The sequence below is a fragment of the Equus caballus genome, chromosome 6 (assembly GCF_041296265.1).
Source record: "Equus caballus isolate H_3958 breed thoroughbred chromosome 6, TB-T2T, whole genome shotgun sequence".
NCBI lineage: Eukaryota > Metazoa > Chordata > Mammalia > Perissodactyla > Equidae > Equus > Equus caballus.
This window is the reverse complement of record NC_091689.1, coordinates 38,749,938-38,766,455: the sequence shown is the minus strand read 5'-3', so window position 1 is coordinate 38,766,455 and position 16,518 is coordinate 38,749,938. Positions and strand designations below refer to the sequence as shown.

Below are 16,518 nucleotides of genomic sequence, written 5' to 3'. Positions count from 1 at the left end.
AGGGCCTTTCTTAGTCTAGAATGTAATTATTTGAACAGAATTCTCTTTTCAAGTATCTGTTATCTCATTATCCTGGTTGATTCTTTCTTCAGTTGTTAGCTGGTCTTTAATTGGGCATAGCTCTTGTTCGTCAGTGGCTCTGTGTAATATTAGAATGCTTCTCCAGCATCACTTTTGTCTACTTCTGGAAATTCTGTATCTTGTATAGGAATTTCAATTTCAGTTTGCAGGTGATTTGTACTTGTATAGAGACTGAAGTATTAAAAACTCATCGGAAGAGGATAGAAGTTAGTCTTAAGAGGAGGGACCCACTTCATCCAGCCACGTAGGTCATGCACTGCAACACTTCTGGGAGGCCTGACGAGGGAGGTGTGAGGGACGATTTAATTTGATCTGTGGTTGATTCATAAGTGATGGTTTTGATAACATGTGTTTTCACACTCAAGCATATAACCTCAGGGGCTCAGATAATCAACAATGTGGTCATGAGAAACTCCTTCCCTCCAGGACTGGTAGTTAATAAGAATTGTTGATTGAATGACTGAATATACTAGATCCATTTACCTGTGTCATTTAATACTGAGTTCATGTCTCCAAGAAAATATCTAGAGGTAAATCACTTGTGAGACAATTAACTATAGTAATAGACAACACGTGAAGAATTTTTTTAAAAGATTGGCACCTGGGCTAACAGCTGTTGCCAATCTTTTCTTTTCCTGCTTTATCTCCCCAACCCTCCCCCCGTACATAGTACATAGTTGTATATCTTAGTTGTGGGTCCTTCTAGTTGTGGCATGTGGGACACCGCCTCAACGTGACCTAACGAGCAGTGCCATGCCTGCCACCAGGATCTGAACCCTGGGCCGCAGCAGCGGAGTGCATGAACTTAACCACTCGGCCACGGGACCGGCCCCATGATGAATTTTTGAACACTGGCTCTGAGACATGTAGTCGGCACTGCAGCGTATATGAGGATAAATTAGCCATGATCAGTTACGATGCTTAACGTCAGAGAGATGGTTAATAGCTAAAACACAATGTTGATTTTCTGTAACGAATATACTAGCATTCAGATATTCAAAAGACTGTTGTCCCTTTTGATGCAGTTAATTTAGGAGGCTTCATTTATTTATTCACTCACTTCACTCAAGAAATATTTACTGAGGACATACTGTGTAACAGGCATTTTCTATGTGACAGGGAATGCAGTAGTGAACAAGGGAGACAAGTAGCTCTGATGAAAATTTACATCTGGTCAGGAAAGACAGGCAAACCAGCAGATGAATAAACAAGAAAAGTATCTAATAATGAGATGAGGAGGCTGTGATCAGCCGGCGCAGGGGAGGGGAGAGCATTCCAGACTGGGGGCAGTTGGAGCTAGTGTGCTTGAGGAGCACCAAGGAGGCCAGCATGGGCGAGAGCAGCCGCGGTGGGGGTTTCAAAGAGTTTGGGTTTTATTCTCAGTTCATGGACGAGCCAAGTTGGGTAGTTAAGCTCTTAAGGTTTACTCTGTTAAAAGATTACTCTGGCTGCTGTCTGGAGAATGGATTGAAAGGGGCATGTATGATATGAGAGAGAGCAGTTAGGGCTGTGGCCATAGTCCAGGTAGGATATGGTGGGGCTTGGACCAGAGCGGTAGGACAGGAGATAGAAATGAACAGGTTGGGATAGAAGGTTTTGTGAGTCAAGTAGATGCAACTTGGATTGGACGTGAGAATGGAAGGAAATGGAGATTGAGAGTAATTCCTAGGTGTCTGGTTTGAGTGACTGGGAGGTGATGGTGCTATTTCTTACTGTGAGGGAGACTGGCTGGGAGTGAGGTGGGAGCAAGATGACGTTGGGAGGGGCATTAGGAATTGTTTCCCCCGTTTTCACCTGTCTGCTTAGATATCCACATGGAGTTGTTACGTATGTGGTTTGATTAAAAAATAAAAAGGTTGATCACCATTTTCCAATGAGAAGATAAGAAATAAGTTAGGGCAACGTTTTGGGTTTGTAGCTGAAATAGTTAAAATACCTATTTTCATATTGATTTCGCAATTTAAGTTACATGTACATATTTAAAAATCTCGTAAGTTCCATGAATTTACACGTACTGCTGTTTTCCTATCTTACATTTTACAAAACAATTTTATTTAAAAGCTTCCTATACATTTTTGACAGCTTCACATGTGTTTGTGACATCAATTGCCTTTGGCACTGCGGCTGCCATATAAGCATTTCCCAGAGTACCTCCCCCTCATTTCTCTCTGTTTTTAAGATACAGCATTATTTGAATCAGTGTATGTTGCTGTCACTGGAAAGTTTGTCCTAAGTCACAGCATGTCTTCATAAAGCATTAGGACAGTTATTTTTTAGAAACTCTGTGCGGTGGGTATATACTTGTGATCTGTGCTATGGACCTGTCTACTGTGTTACTTTTAAAAGAGAGCTTTAAAGGGGTTTTATAACTGCATCCAATGCTTGAAATTATGAGGGCATCCGGATAATATCTGTGTTATTTTTTTGCCCATTTCATTCTAGACTGGCACCATTTCAGAATAATATATATTTACCAAACAATACAGTGTTGTTCAAAGTAAAATAATTAAGGGAGCATCCCATAAATGAAAGACTTAGTGGAAACTCAGAAATAAGACAACCTCTTCTTTTCCCCTCAGCTTTCTTCTTTTTTCACTTAATAAATCTGGAGATTATTTGTATCAGTGCATATGACCATCTTTCACTGTCTGCCTAGTGGTCCATAGGATAAATGCGTTTAGCTAGCCTCCCATTGGTGTTATTAGGTTTCTTCTCACCTTCGCTAAAACAAATAGTACTACAGGAAATACCCTGGGCATTGGCAAGCTTTTTTTGTCTTGCCATTTGGTGAAAATAATCCCTATGTTATTGTAGGGTAGAGATTGCGTTGTTCTTATTATGGGCACATTCTTTTAAGTATTCTCAGCAGTAGCAAGTTTTTATCTTTTGAAGGTAAATTTGAGTTTTGGGGAAAGTCAAGTCTTGTGCATGAGCTAGATAGTAAGTTAGCTGTTAGTCTAGGTTTTTTTGGGTCTTTGTTTTTTGAGAGGACGGCTTAGTGAAAACCAAGATCTAACTTTTAGATAAAACTAATCTTATTTGGCTTACAAATTTTCTTAGAAGTTAGTTTCAAAAGAAGAGTTCCAAAAATGTCTAAAGTAATGGTAGTATCAATCGGTATAAGACTATGGCTTTCCAAGGGGAATTATTTGAAATGAATAATCATTTGGATGTGTATGATCTGGTATGTTTGTTTAAAAAAATCACCCACTGTGAAGGCTTTAGCTCAAATAGGTTTCTTCCACAGGAGGGTACATTAAAAACATAAATAATTTAAGTTTTCTTGGATTGAATTTTTAAAATTAGGTATTGCCTACTTTTTAACTTTCTTCCTTTATACCAGGAGTAGGTAATCTAGAATAAATCATTTTTACCATTCATCATTATTAGGATATTTACAGAAGTCTAGTCTTTCTATCAGATAAAATTGTTTGCATTTCCCATTTCCCCTTCTAAATCTAATCTATATATAGCAATATAGATAAAACTAAAATCAAGCATATTGCTAGCCAAATTTAGATAAATATTTATCTTTAACTTTCAAATATTTAACTTCAGAACAAGTTGTATGTTTTAAACAGCAGATTAATTTCCCTATTTATGTTTTCTTAAGACTATTGTCAAATTTAGTGTCTTTTACTTTAATATAAACTGGTTTTGAGAAAAGCAGACTTGATGCTTGATGTGTTGTAAATCAGGTATCTGAAAATATGTATATATGGGAGTCATACTTTATTAAAATTATTCATTGAAGCAATCGTCCCTTACAGTTTTTCAAAATAAAACTTTCTTAACCAAACCATCTTGTTTATATTTTCTATGACAAATCGAATTATGATCTGACCAGCTTACCGTGAAGGAATTTTTAGCAGCTGTCAGAGGCAGCGCCTTTCCATCTGAAATATTTAATGTGTCACGTGTTCTGTTCTGCAGAGAGATGGTCAATTCATGGTTTGCTGACAGAGTTCACACCATCCCTGTCTGCAAGGAAGGTGCCAGAGGCCACCCGGAATCCTGCTCTTCCCCCTTGCAGCAGACTTCCCATGCAGATAGCAGCGCCCCTGGGACACAAACCAGGAAAATCTCTGCCTCCGAATTTGACCGGCCTCTTAGACCCATTGTTGTCAAGGATTCTGAGGGAACTGTGAGCTTCCTCTCTGACTCAGAAAAGAAGGAACAGATGCCTCTAACCCCTCCAAGGTTTGATAATGATGAAGGGGACCAGTGCACAAGACTTGGAATTAGTGAAAGATGTTTCTAGTCTTTTGGATGTCACAGCCTTGTGTCACAAAATTTTCTTGCACATCCATGGACTCATTGCCGCTGACCACTATTCCCTGTTCCTCGTCTGTGAGGACAGCTCCAACGACAAGTTTCTTATCAGCCACCTCTTTGATGTTGCAGAAGGTTCAACACTGGAAGAAGCTTCCAATAACTGTATCCACTTAGAATGGAACAAAGGCATTGTGGGTCATGTGGCAGCGCTTGGTAAGCCTTTGAACATCAAAGATGCTTATGAGGTAAATAGGGAGCCTTTGGAACCCTGGAGATGGGCTGGGGAGGGGAACATGGGTAGGCATTGGACAACTACTGTGAATGGGGGTGTTATTAAAAACTGAGATGTATGCAATAAGATAACTGAGAGGTAGTAATTTGTGTACTTAGTTAAAACTAGAATGTATGGTAGTAACTTTCCCATCTTTTAAATCTTTTTTACTGGTGGTTGAGTCAAGGATATGAACCTGAGAAAAATCTTATCTTGTTTTTCTCCTTAATGATAATTTAACATAGCTCATCTCATAGTTATATTCTCTCATCACTATACATTTTCCTATCTGTTATTTCCATGTCTGAGGATTTTACTGAGATTCCAACATGATAGGTCCAAAAACTGTCAAGAAACCAAACTCATAGGCTTTTCAAAATTCATTCATTCATTCATTCAATCATATCCACTCATTCAAAGTCTCATTGACACCAAAAAAGTTTGATTTTCTGTCTTTCCATCCTTTCTTCCGTGTAGTTGTATGTTATGTATAGTTGCTGTACATTGTGCTATAGTTATGTATAAGTCTTTAATTAAGGACCTAAAGATTATACTATACGATTCTTCAAACTTTCTATTTAAAATAATCCTTTTTATTGATAGAATTATGGGTTTTAAACAAAGCATCTTAATTGAATGACACTTGATATATTTATGAAATACTTTCTAGCAATTTGAAAGAACAATTATTCTAGCTACCTACCACATAGTACACCATAAAGGTTCCGGGATAATCCCAGCTCGACATTCTTATATGTAATTTGAGAGGTCACTGCTGTTTTGTTCACCCCTGTATCACTGGTGCCTAATACAGTGCCTGGTGCATGGTTGAGTCTTAATAAGTATTGATTCAGTGAAACTTATAGTAGATAAGATAGATAAGTAGAATAGAAAGCAGAGCATAATAGATGCCAAGGAAAATGTGGTAGGTTCATGGAAGCAGGAGATGACATTGAGTTGGGGAAATGGAGAAAGGTTTCTTTGAGGAAGTAATGCTGATAACGGATCCTGGAAAATAGATAAGATTTGAATAGATTGAGTTGCGTGCACGGTGAGATCCAGATGTAAAGAGAAGCTGGAAGAAGAGACAGGGAAGTTGGATCGCATGGCACTTGTATGGAAATGTAGGGGTATAGTCAGTAGAGACATTAAGAAGCTGTTGGAGCAGAGCCCAGAGATTGCTGGGGTCTTGAATTCACCAGGTTGAGGAGTATGTATGTGGTCCGGGGCCATGGGGAATAATTGAAGATGGTTTGAAAAGTGGACTAGTATGATTCTGACTGTGCTTTAGAAAGATGAATTTTACAGTGGTCATAAAATGAATTAGAGGGAAAAATACTGGAAGCTGGGAGGATAGATTATTGTAATAGTGTGAAGAAGTGAGGACCTGAACCAGGGCATTGGCCTTAAAGATCAAAAGGAGGGAATGGACTTCAGATGAAGAAGCAGAATCTGCTGGACTTGAGAGCTAATGGGAGATGGAAGTGAGGAGGAAGAGAGGAGTCACAGGTGACTCAGGTTTCAAGTTGGGTAAATAAATGATGGTAACTGGTAAGGAACACTGAGGGCAGGGATTTGGGGAGAGATGTCGTAGCTCAGAAAGGTTAAATCCTGAGATATTTTTCAGAATCCATTCTGTACAAGCAGTTTCTTCAATTCGGATTCTTCATGGAGCTCTCTCCATGTCCTCTTTGAGCTCTGTAGTAACGTCACACGGTAGCTGACTCCAAGAGGGGGGTATTAAGGACACAGCTGAAGGACTGCTGCCAGATTTGCGGAATTCCCTTCCTGTCTTAGGTGACAGCTGTGTTTCCGCTTTTCAAGGGCACTATAGTCTCAAGTACAGTAGGACCATAAATATGCTTCAGTTTTGCTGAGAAAGTTTTCATCTGTCCGCGTGCTTATGTTTCTTCAGCCCAGAGAATTTTTTCCCTTATAAGCATTTTGTTTCATCTGCTTACCATCTTTAAAGTTTTGACAATGTAATTTTTGTTTTGCAGTTAGTAATGATTTAATTCTTTTTTTTTTTAAAAGATTTTATTTTTTCCTTTTTCTCCCCAAAGCCCCCCAGTACATAGTTGTATATTCTTCGTTGTGGGTCCTTCTAGTTGTGGCATATGGGACGCTGCCTCAGCGTGGTTTGATGAGCAGTGCCATGTCCGCGCCCAGGATTTGAAACAACGAAACACTGGGCCGCCTGCAGCGGAGCGCGCAAACTTAACCACTCGGCCACGGGGCCAGCCCCGTAATGATTTAATTCTTGTACTGCTGTCTAAAAGAGGCCCCATGCCCTTGATCTGTGACGCTCCCAGAGTGAAGCCTCTTAGCATGTGGGTTCCTCATGTTGCCACTTCACTCTCGGCACCCTGATCTGTGTTTCTAGTGGCCTTGCAGAAGTTGTTTGTGTCCTAGGAATTTCAATAGAAGCTGTGGAGTTGATCTGTGACATGTAATTTACATTGGTATTAACAGTGGAAGTCGGTGGCTAATGAGTAATTCATTTCTCAGCCCCACCCATAATTTGAATAATCAAAATACTGTCTCATGGCCTTTGTGAAAGTAGTCAGAGTATGAAAATACATTCTAGGGGCTGGCCCCGTGGCCGAGTGGTTAAGTTTGCGCGCTCCGCTGCAGGCGGCCCAGTGTTTCGTTGGTTCGAATCCTGGGCGCGGACATGGCACTGCTCATCAGACCACGCTGAGGCAGCGTCCCACATGCCACAACTAGAAGAACCCACAACGAAGAATACACAACTATGTACCGGAGGGCTTTGGGGAGAAAAAGAAAAAAATAAAATCTTTAAAAAAAAAAAAAAAAGAAAATACATTCTAATGTTTTCTGAGTCCTCCCTCTTTAAAAATGCATCTGTAAAAATGACACTGTACAACAGTATTTCTTAAGCTTATTTGACCACAGAACACTTTAAAAGTTGTAATGTAGCAGAAGACCATGAGGTAGCCATGAAATATAGTAGTACTCAGACTGAAGCTAAGAATTAAAAAATAGTCTCAGACAAATTAATTGTAAGAAGGGGTCAACATTTGATTCACTCTTTAAAACTTTGTAACAGAATGACCTAAATTTGAGGATTCAACCATTTTATTACTAGTAAAATTACACATTCATATATTTAAAATCTAAGACAAGCTCCCCAACTTAGACCAGTAATTCTCAATTAGACCACAAATACCAATGATAGGGTTAGTTGGTAAATGCTGCCTATATATTGATGTTCAGTCACACCATCTCCTCCTGCATCAGCCCATCATTTATGCAGCTTTCTTGAATGTGGCACAGCATTTATGAATAATAAGATATTGACACATAATAATCAGAACAACTATATAAATGTGTTTTGGTGTTTTCTTTGTACAGTCATGGGTTGCTTAACCACAGGGATACGTTTTGAGAAATGCATCACTAGGCGATTCTGTTACATGAACATCATAGAGTACACTTACACAAACCTAGATGGTTTAGATTACACACCTAGGCCATGTGGTACTAATCTTATGGGACCGCTGTCGTATATGTGGTCTGTTGTTAACTGAAATGTTGTTATGCGGTGCAGGACTGTATATGAAAACTAGATATCATCCAATATCTAGATTGGATTGTGTATAAGGGTTCTTCAGAGAAACAGAACCAACAGGATATATATAGATATATTAGAGGAGATTATTATAGGAATTAGCTCAGTTGGAATTAGGTAGAACTTCCATGATCTTCCTGCTGTCTGCAAGCTGGAGAACCAGGAAAGCTGGTGGTGTAATTCAGAGTATGAAGGCCTGAGAATCGAGGGGCCACTGGTGTAAGTCTGGTCTAGGTTTGAATCCGAAGGCCCAAGAGCCAGGAGCTCCGATAGAAGGCAGGTGGGCAGCAGAAGATGGATGTCTTAGCTCAAACAGAAAGAGCGAATTTGCCCTTCCTCTGCCTTTTTGTTCTGTTAAGGCCCTCAACAGATTGGATGATGCCTGCTCACATTGGTGAAGATCTTCTTTACTCAGTCTGCTGATTGAAATGCTAATCTCTTGAGGAGACATCCTCACAGACATACCCAGAACTAATGCTTCACTAGTGAATTGTGCATCCCTTAGCCTAGTCAAGTTGACATAGAAAATTAACCATCACAGATTGCCTTGAACCCCTAATTCCGTGACCTTAAGCCTAGCTAAGATTTCCTATGTCAAAGGATTTACATTGTCAAAACACCCCTCGTTCTCCCAAGTCAACTGGAGTACAAAACTTGGACACTTCTCCTGTTTCCATAGGACAACCACTCCATGTATGCCATGATTTCTGCAAGAAAACTTGGAGGGTCTTAGGTAAGGGTCACATTCCACTTGTGTGGCCTTCACCACGTAGCTGCTAATTCCTTCCATCCTTCCATCATTCCTCCCTTGTCATTCTTTCTCCAGATAAATGAATCTTCCCCATCTCTCACCCTGTGGGTCTCACCTCTACTCCAAGGATTTATCAAGATATTTTTCTAAAGAAATATGAGCTCTCTCAAATGAATTTCTGATGAGTAAAATTATTTGCAAATTGAATTTTAGAAGAAAGAAATAACACTAGCAACTTTTAATTTTGATAAATCTACTAATCTGTCATGGCATAATTGTGCCCCAGGGAACACAGTTTGGGAGCTGCAATATTTGTCTTTGTTCAAAGTTCTAATAATCTTGGGGCAATGTCTTAAAAATGCCACTCTGGAAGAAAACCGGTGTATAATTTGGCAAGTCTACTCTGTTGTTTCCTTTTTTTGTTTTTTTATTTTTATATAATTTCGAACTTACAGAAGAGTTGCAAGACTGTATAAGACACTTCTGTGTACCCTTCACCCAGATTCTCTAGTTGTTTATGTTTTGCCCCATTTGCTTTATCATTTTCTTTTTCTATATATATTGCATATAAGTAATAATGCATATTATTTTTTTCTCAACCATCTAAGTTGGAGACGTTTTCACTAAAGATTTCAGAGTATGTTTTCTAACAAGAATATTCTTTTACGCTATTGTAACACATTTATCAAAATCAGGAAATTTTATGATACAATACTATTATCTAACAATGCATAGTCAGGTTTTGTCAATCGTCCCATAAATGTCCTTTATAGTTATTTTTTCCCTCTGATCAAGGATCTAACCCAGGATTATATATTGTACATACCTGTCATGTCTCTTTAGTCTCCTTTAAATCCAGAATAGTTTGTTAGTGTTTATTTTTCTTGACATATATTTTGGAAGAATACAGCCCAGTTATTTAGTAGACTGTCTTTCCTGAATAGATTCAAGTTAGGCACTTTGGGCAGGAATACCACAGGTGTTGATGTTGAGACCTTGTTTGGTTTTCCAAACAACAGTCAATTCTTTCCTCTTACACCAGCTGGGGGTCCTACAATCCAGTTCAGTTCTGACTGTAACTACCTGGAATCAGCGCAGACCCCACGGGCTAAGGACTCAGTCCCACAAGATTGCCCCCACTTCAGACACCAGCCACAAATGGAGTCCCCAGGCTACCTGCACTTATGCCCAGCTGATTGAAAATTCAGGCATTCCCCCCTCAAGTTCAGTTATTTGCTAGAATCACTCACAGAATTCAAGAGAGTGCTATATTTACAATTACAGTTTTATTATAAAGGAAACACTTTGGGAACAGCCAAATGGAAGAGATGCATAGGGTGAGGAATGGGATGTGGGGGACACAGAACTTACATGCCCTTTGTGGGGGGGCGTCATCCCAGCACATAGATATCTTCACCAACCTGGTCGCCAGTGCCCACTTCCCTCTCTGGAGGTCGGGGGTGGGTCTGAGAGTTCTAACCCTCCAGTCAATTGGTTGGTTTTTCTGGCAGCCAGCCCCCATCTTGAAGCTATCTGGGGCTCAATTACCCATGAATCATCTCATTCGCATGAACTAAGTTGTGCTTGAAAGGGGCTTGTTAGGAATATCAAAATATTCTCCTATCAACTCAGGAAATTTTAAGGGTTTTAGAAGCTCTGTGCCAGGAACCAGGGATAAAGACCAAATATATTTTTTATCATACCACAGACCTCCTCAGTGTATGTTATCAGGAAGCATGTGATATTAGTTTATCCCAGTACTGATGGTGTTAAATTTGATAACTTGGTTACAGTGGTGTCCACCGGGTTTCTCCACTATAAGGGTACAATTTCTCATTGTAAATAATAAGTAGCCAGCCCTGGTGGTCTAGTGGTTAAAATTTAGCATTCTCACCGCTGTAGCCCAGGTTCGTTTCCTGGTCAGGGAACCATACCACCCGTCTGTCGATCGTCATACTGTGGCGGCTGCGTGTTGCTGGGATGCTGAAAGCTATGCCACTGGTATTTCAAATACCAGCAGTCACCCATGGTGGACAGGTTTCACTGGAGCTTCCAGACTAACACAGACTAGGAAGAAGGACCTGGCCACCCATTTCCACAAAAATGGCCACGAAAACCCTGTGAATAGCAGTGCAGCATTGTTTGATACAGTGCTGGTAGGTGAGAGGATGGAGCAAAAAGACCCAGCAGGGTTCCGCTCTGCTGTACACAGGGTGACTAGGAGTTGGAGAGACTTGCTGGCACTAAAAACAACAAATTAGAAGTATCTTATGGGGAGATACTTTGATATTATGTAAATATCCTATCCCTCATCAACCTACATTTACCAGTTTTGGCATCCAGTGATTTTCTAACGCCATCATACCTTCTATATTTATTAGTTGGCATTCTAATGTGAGGAAGAGTTTTGTCTTTTTTATTCATTCATTCATTCATGTATATCACTGAGGACTCATGGATTTTCATTTTGTTTATGAGTTATGATCTGTTATTATCTTTATTTATTTGGCTTCTGAAATTATATCAGATTTGCAGACTCCCATGTATTTTTGATATGCCCCCATCACTACAATTTTCTTGCTTTCCGGTAGGGCTGAAAGTTCTTACTGGCTTAACAAGATGTTCCAGGCTATCTTGGACTTTCCCTGCCCTAGCCCTAGAATGTTTCCTTTTTCCAAGGAGCCTTGCTTCCAAGGAAAGGATGGTATTTAGAAACCAAGGTCTGGCCACTAGGTGAGCTCATTGCTTCTGATATGTGCTCATTGCTAATATGTTAGCAGACAGAGCTAGGAAAAAAATAAACAAATATACACACATACTATATTTTATTTATTTCTGTACCTATCTACTTATTATATTAAAAACAATGAATTCTTACTGATACCTCCAATTTCAATCCACATCTCAAGGTACATTTTTTTTTTCTGCTTCTTTTCTCTGTTAGGTGTTCCCTTCTCCAAAAGTGAAGAACCAGGCTTCCTTACTCTTTAAGCATATGCTCAAGCCAAGTTCTAACCTCTTCACTCCATTCTGCAGGTTCCAGTATCTTTCCCTTTAGGCTGAAGAACTTCCATTAGCACTTTGTGTAGTGTGGGTCTGATGCTGACAAATTCTCTCATTTTTAGTTTATCTGAAAATGCCTTTATTTTGCTTGTATTCTTAAAAGATATTAGTTAATAGTAGTTTCTTTCAACACTTTAAAAGAGTTTTCCCACATTTTTCCTGTCTTCATTTTTCTCATGAGAAGTCAGCTATACTTTGTGTTTGCACCTCCTGTGGTGCTGTATTTCATTTTCACACCATGTGTATAAGTTTAAGGTTTTCAACAACTTTGAGAAATTTTTGGTTTAATTTTAAATATTTTATTTTTAATTGTATTTATTTAAATAAAATATTTAATTTTAAATATTTTCTGCTCCATTCTCTTTCTTCTTTTCGGGACTTCAATTACGTATATGTTAGATCACTTGATATTGTCCCAGAAAACACTGAGGCTCTGTTAACTTTTTATAGGTTTTTTCTTTTTCCCCTCTGAGTTCTTCTGATTAGATACTTTCTGTTGATCTATGGTCAGGTTCACAGACCCTTCAATGGACTTTTCATTTTAGACATTATACTTTTCAATTCTAGAATTTCCATGTGGCTTTATTTTTCTTTATAGTTTTTTCTTTCTTTGCTGAGATTCCTTATCAGTTCATTATTACCATATTTTCTTCTAAGTCCTTAAATACATTTATAGTAGCTGCTTTAAAATCTTTGTCTGTTAATTCCAACATCTGAATCATCTTGGGGTCCATTTTTATTGACTAGTTTTTCTCTTCATTATGGGTTGCAATTTCCTGTTTCTTCATGTGTCTTGATTTTTGATTTCATACTGGACATTGTGGATGTTTCATTGCAGGGCTTTTGGATCATTTCGTCTTCCTTTAAAATAAGGCTGACATTTGTTCTTGCAGTTGAGAGATCTTTGGTCTTGTTGGCCTTGGTATTATTATTTGTTAGGGTGGATGTATTTTACTTTTGAATTTAATCTTAGGGAGTGCCCCCTGAATCTAGGATATGGTTCTGTGTCTCAACTGAATGCCTGAGGTGCTTAGTAAGATCTCTCCTCTGGCTAGACTGGAAGTCCAGTGTCTCTAAACATTTCCCAAACTGGTGTCCCCGTTCTGATTTCAGACTTCAACAGGTCATTTTTGCAAGGGCAGAGTCTTGCTCTGTACGTGTCTGAAGTGAGTAGCTGCTCAGTCTTCTGCCACTCCTCCTTTAAACCCCTTTCCCCAACCCCCCAAGACAGCCTCTCTTATCAGGTACTTTGCCTTTCAAATTCCAGCCCCTTTAGAAGTCTCGAATTTCTTTCACTTCCATTTGGAACTGTTGTTCCACTTGGATGCTGCCTGCATTCTCCCCAGCACGAAAATGCCTCCAGGAAGAAAGCTGGAGTGTTGCATGGCAATCGTGCATTTCCGCTCTCCACTGTCTAGTAAAGCAGTAGGGCAAGTCTGGTACCAGTTGCTTTATCATGGCAAGTGGAGATCCAAGGCCTGTGTTTTTTTTACACTGACATGTTCTCATAAACAATAAAAGGAATAATCACAATAACAGTAGTGCTCCATTTTTTTTAAGGTGTTTCTTGGACCTAATGGGGTTAGAACTTCTCTCTGCGTATTGCCTCTGCAGTGAGTGCATTGTTAAAGGAAAATATTTTGAGATGCCAAAATTCACCTAAAGTGAATTTGAAGCATATGTTACTCCCGCCTCCTTCAATGAAGAGTGCAATCCAGGCTGCTGTTGATATTAAACTTCTACTATGCACAAAAATGTTGTGATAGTCCTGCTAATTTCAGTCTGTCAAACTCTATTGCTGTGATTAGATAGTTGGGTTTAATCGTCTTCATAAATTGGTCTTGTAATTCAAATATTCATTAACAAAATAATTGCTGAAGGTGCATTTTTATTCATATTTTGATTATTAGCTTGTAGAATAATTTACTGTATAAGTTAATAAATTTCTACTTCTTTAATTCATCAATATCAGAATTGCTTTTGATACTTTGCATACTAAAGGATGTTATTTAGGAACTATTTCTTAGAAACATTCAGCCCAGGTTTTCTCTGTGTCTCAATATAACTTGGAGTATGTTTGCAGAAAAAGCAAAAATGCGGTAGCGTTTATTTATAATATAAAATATTTAAACGGATTTTCCACCATTTTATAATTTTTCTTTTGCAGTTGTCCTTAATGTCGGGTTTGGCCCTCTCAGGGGAAAATTGGCCTCATTTCTGACCCCAATTGATGGAATCTAGTATAGTCATTTACTTCATTCACAGCTTTGGCTTTGCATGACTTTAGACTAATTTAAAAAAAAAAAATAGAAATGACCTTCAAAGATGAGGATTTTCCAGTGTAGTGATTCCATATTCTCTGAAGGGAATTCCTACAGCAGAGTTTTGAGAGCAGTGATGCTGTCATTAGGTTAAACATGTAACTTCCCAAGGCTGTTGCTTTGAAGGAACAACACTCATTCAAATGTTTATGTTCTGGTTTGTTTTTTCCATTCTAATCTTTCCTCATATAGTGGTTATCTGTCCATTTCCTTTAGTATGTTTTCCCCTACCTACAAGATTTAATTTAAACTATAATAAACTAAAAATGATCACAGTTGATAACTATGATATCACTTGTTGATGAATTCTTTCATTTATTTACCAAATGCTGTTGAGTTCCTGTGCTAACATTGGGAATACAGTGATGAGCCCAAAAAAAGCCCCTCACAGAGTGTACAGCCTAAGTAACTTCAGTCTTCCCAATCTGGAGTTTAAGAGAAAATAGCCTGTACCTTTCTTTAGCTCACATTTAGAATTTTTACACGTGTCAGAGTCCTTTGCAATTACTGGATGTGCATGATATACTTTATAAAAGGGGAAAGAGATTCAAAAGATTGAGTTGTTTACAGTCTGATTGAGGCCATGCAGCTTTTTTACATATACAAAAAGAAAAAAGAAAAAAGATATAAATTCTTGTGAACACCTGAGATAGAACAGAATACTGAGGAATTATATAAATGACCATTACAAGGGAGTAAAGTCAATACTGGAAGTTTGTTTTGGAGGTGGTTCGTTTTATAGGAAAAGTTTCAGAGCAGAGATGCTTTCCTGTTGGATGGCACGGAAGAATCAGGTAGCGAGATGGGAACAGGCAAATTGTGTTACGGGGAGGAGAGTTGCCAGTCTTCCTGAATCTAAGTAAGGCTATCCAAATTGGTTAATATTTTGAATTTCCTTAATTTCTTTGAGTTTATTTCTTTGTTTATATTTCCTTTATATGTTTGAGTCTGTATTTTTTTGGTTCTCATAAACACTAGCTGCTAAAAAACACTTAAATTTATCTTTGTCAAAGATGATACGTACTTACATTCAGCAGTGCCTTTTACAATGATAAAATTGTCATTCAGAGCAACAAGGTAAGTCAAAGGTTAGATTTCTCTAATCTTATAAATGGGAAAAATCAAATCAATCTTTGAACAGGTCAGTCATTAAATTGAATTTCTTTTTCCCTACTAGGATCCTCGATTCAATGCAGAAGTGGACCAAATTACAGGCTACAAGACACAAAGTATTCTTTGTATGCCAATAAAGAATCATAGGGAAGAGGTAAGCCAATTTTCCATTTTATAAAAGGTTATTTGGAAACATTTCTCTTTTTGAAAAAAATTTTTACTTTACTTTGCACATTTATGAAATAATCCCATAGTGATTAAGTTAACTATGAAGTGCTTAAATGTTCTGCTCGATATTTTTTATTTGGACCTTAGTTACAGGGTTCAGTCCTGAAGGAGACTTTACTTTGACTCAGGAATAAACTTCAGACATTTTGCTTCCTTCCTGTCCTTCTCCCCCAGGACCTTATTCTATCCTAAGATATATAATTGTGGCTGCAGTTGGAATCAATTTATTTCATATTATAAGTGTCTGAATAATGCTCATTTCATAAATGGTTATCTAATTGCAATGGTCATAAGCCGATTCTTTTTGGATCCAAAATTAAGTTTTGAAAAAATGGAAATTGTAGCTAATTCCAAGTAAATTTCATTGTGAAGTTATAACAAGCAAAGGAAAATAGGTTGGTTTATATTTCACCTAACTAGAAGGTTTGGAGTCTGTTAGCACTGATTTCCTCTTCATTTATACTTATTTTAAAAAAATGGTTAATAAATTACCAATTAAACTGAATTTTTCAATTGAGTGTTCTCAACCCTGGCTGCACATTACAATTGACTGAAGAACTTCTAAAATATTACCAATTAAATCATAATCTCTAAGGGCAACGTCTGGATACTGATATATTTTTAAAGCTCCCCAAGTAAACTGTAGCAAGGGTTGAAAATCACTACTCTAAGTGAAAACAAATAGATTGAAAGAGCCCATATTGGTGTTTCTTTACCTTGGCTGCACAGTAGAATCACATGGGAAGTAGTCTGAAATTCTAATGCCCAGGCTTCACCTTAAATCAGAGTCTCTGGGGTTGGGACCCAGGCGTGAGTATTTTAA

The 16,518-nt window shown here is 38.3% G+C and overlaps 1 long non-coding RNA gene across 6 annotated transcripts in view; it reads left to right on the top strand.

Moving 5' to 3' along the window:
• The window catches only part of LOC138924617 (uncharacterized), a 44,609-nt gene that overhangs the window by 15,932 nt on the left and 12,159 nt on the right, over nt 1–16,518 (top strand). For all 6 annotated transcript variants that reach the window (XR_011439603.1, XR_011439607.1, XR_011439605.1 and 3 more), the window contains exons 2-3: nt 4,015–4,601; nt 15,532–15,621. This is a non-coding gene — a long non-coding RNA (uncharacterized lncRNA). The remainder of the gene's footprint in view (nt 1–4,014; nt 4,602–15,531; nt 15,622–16,518) is intronic.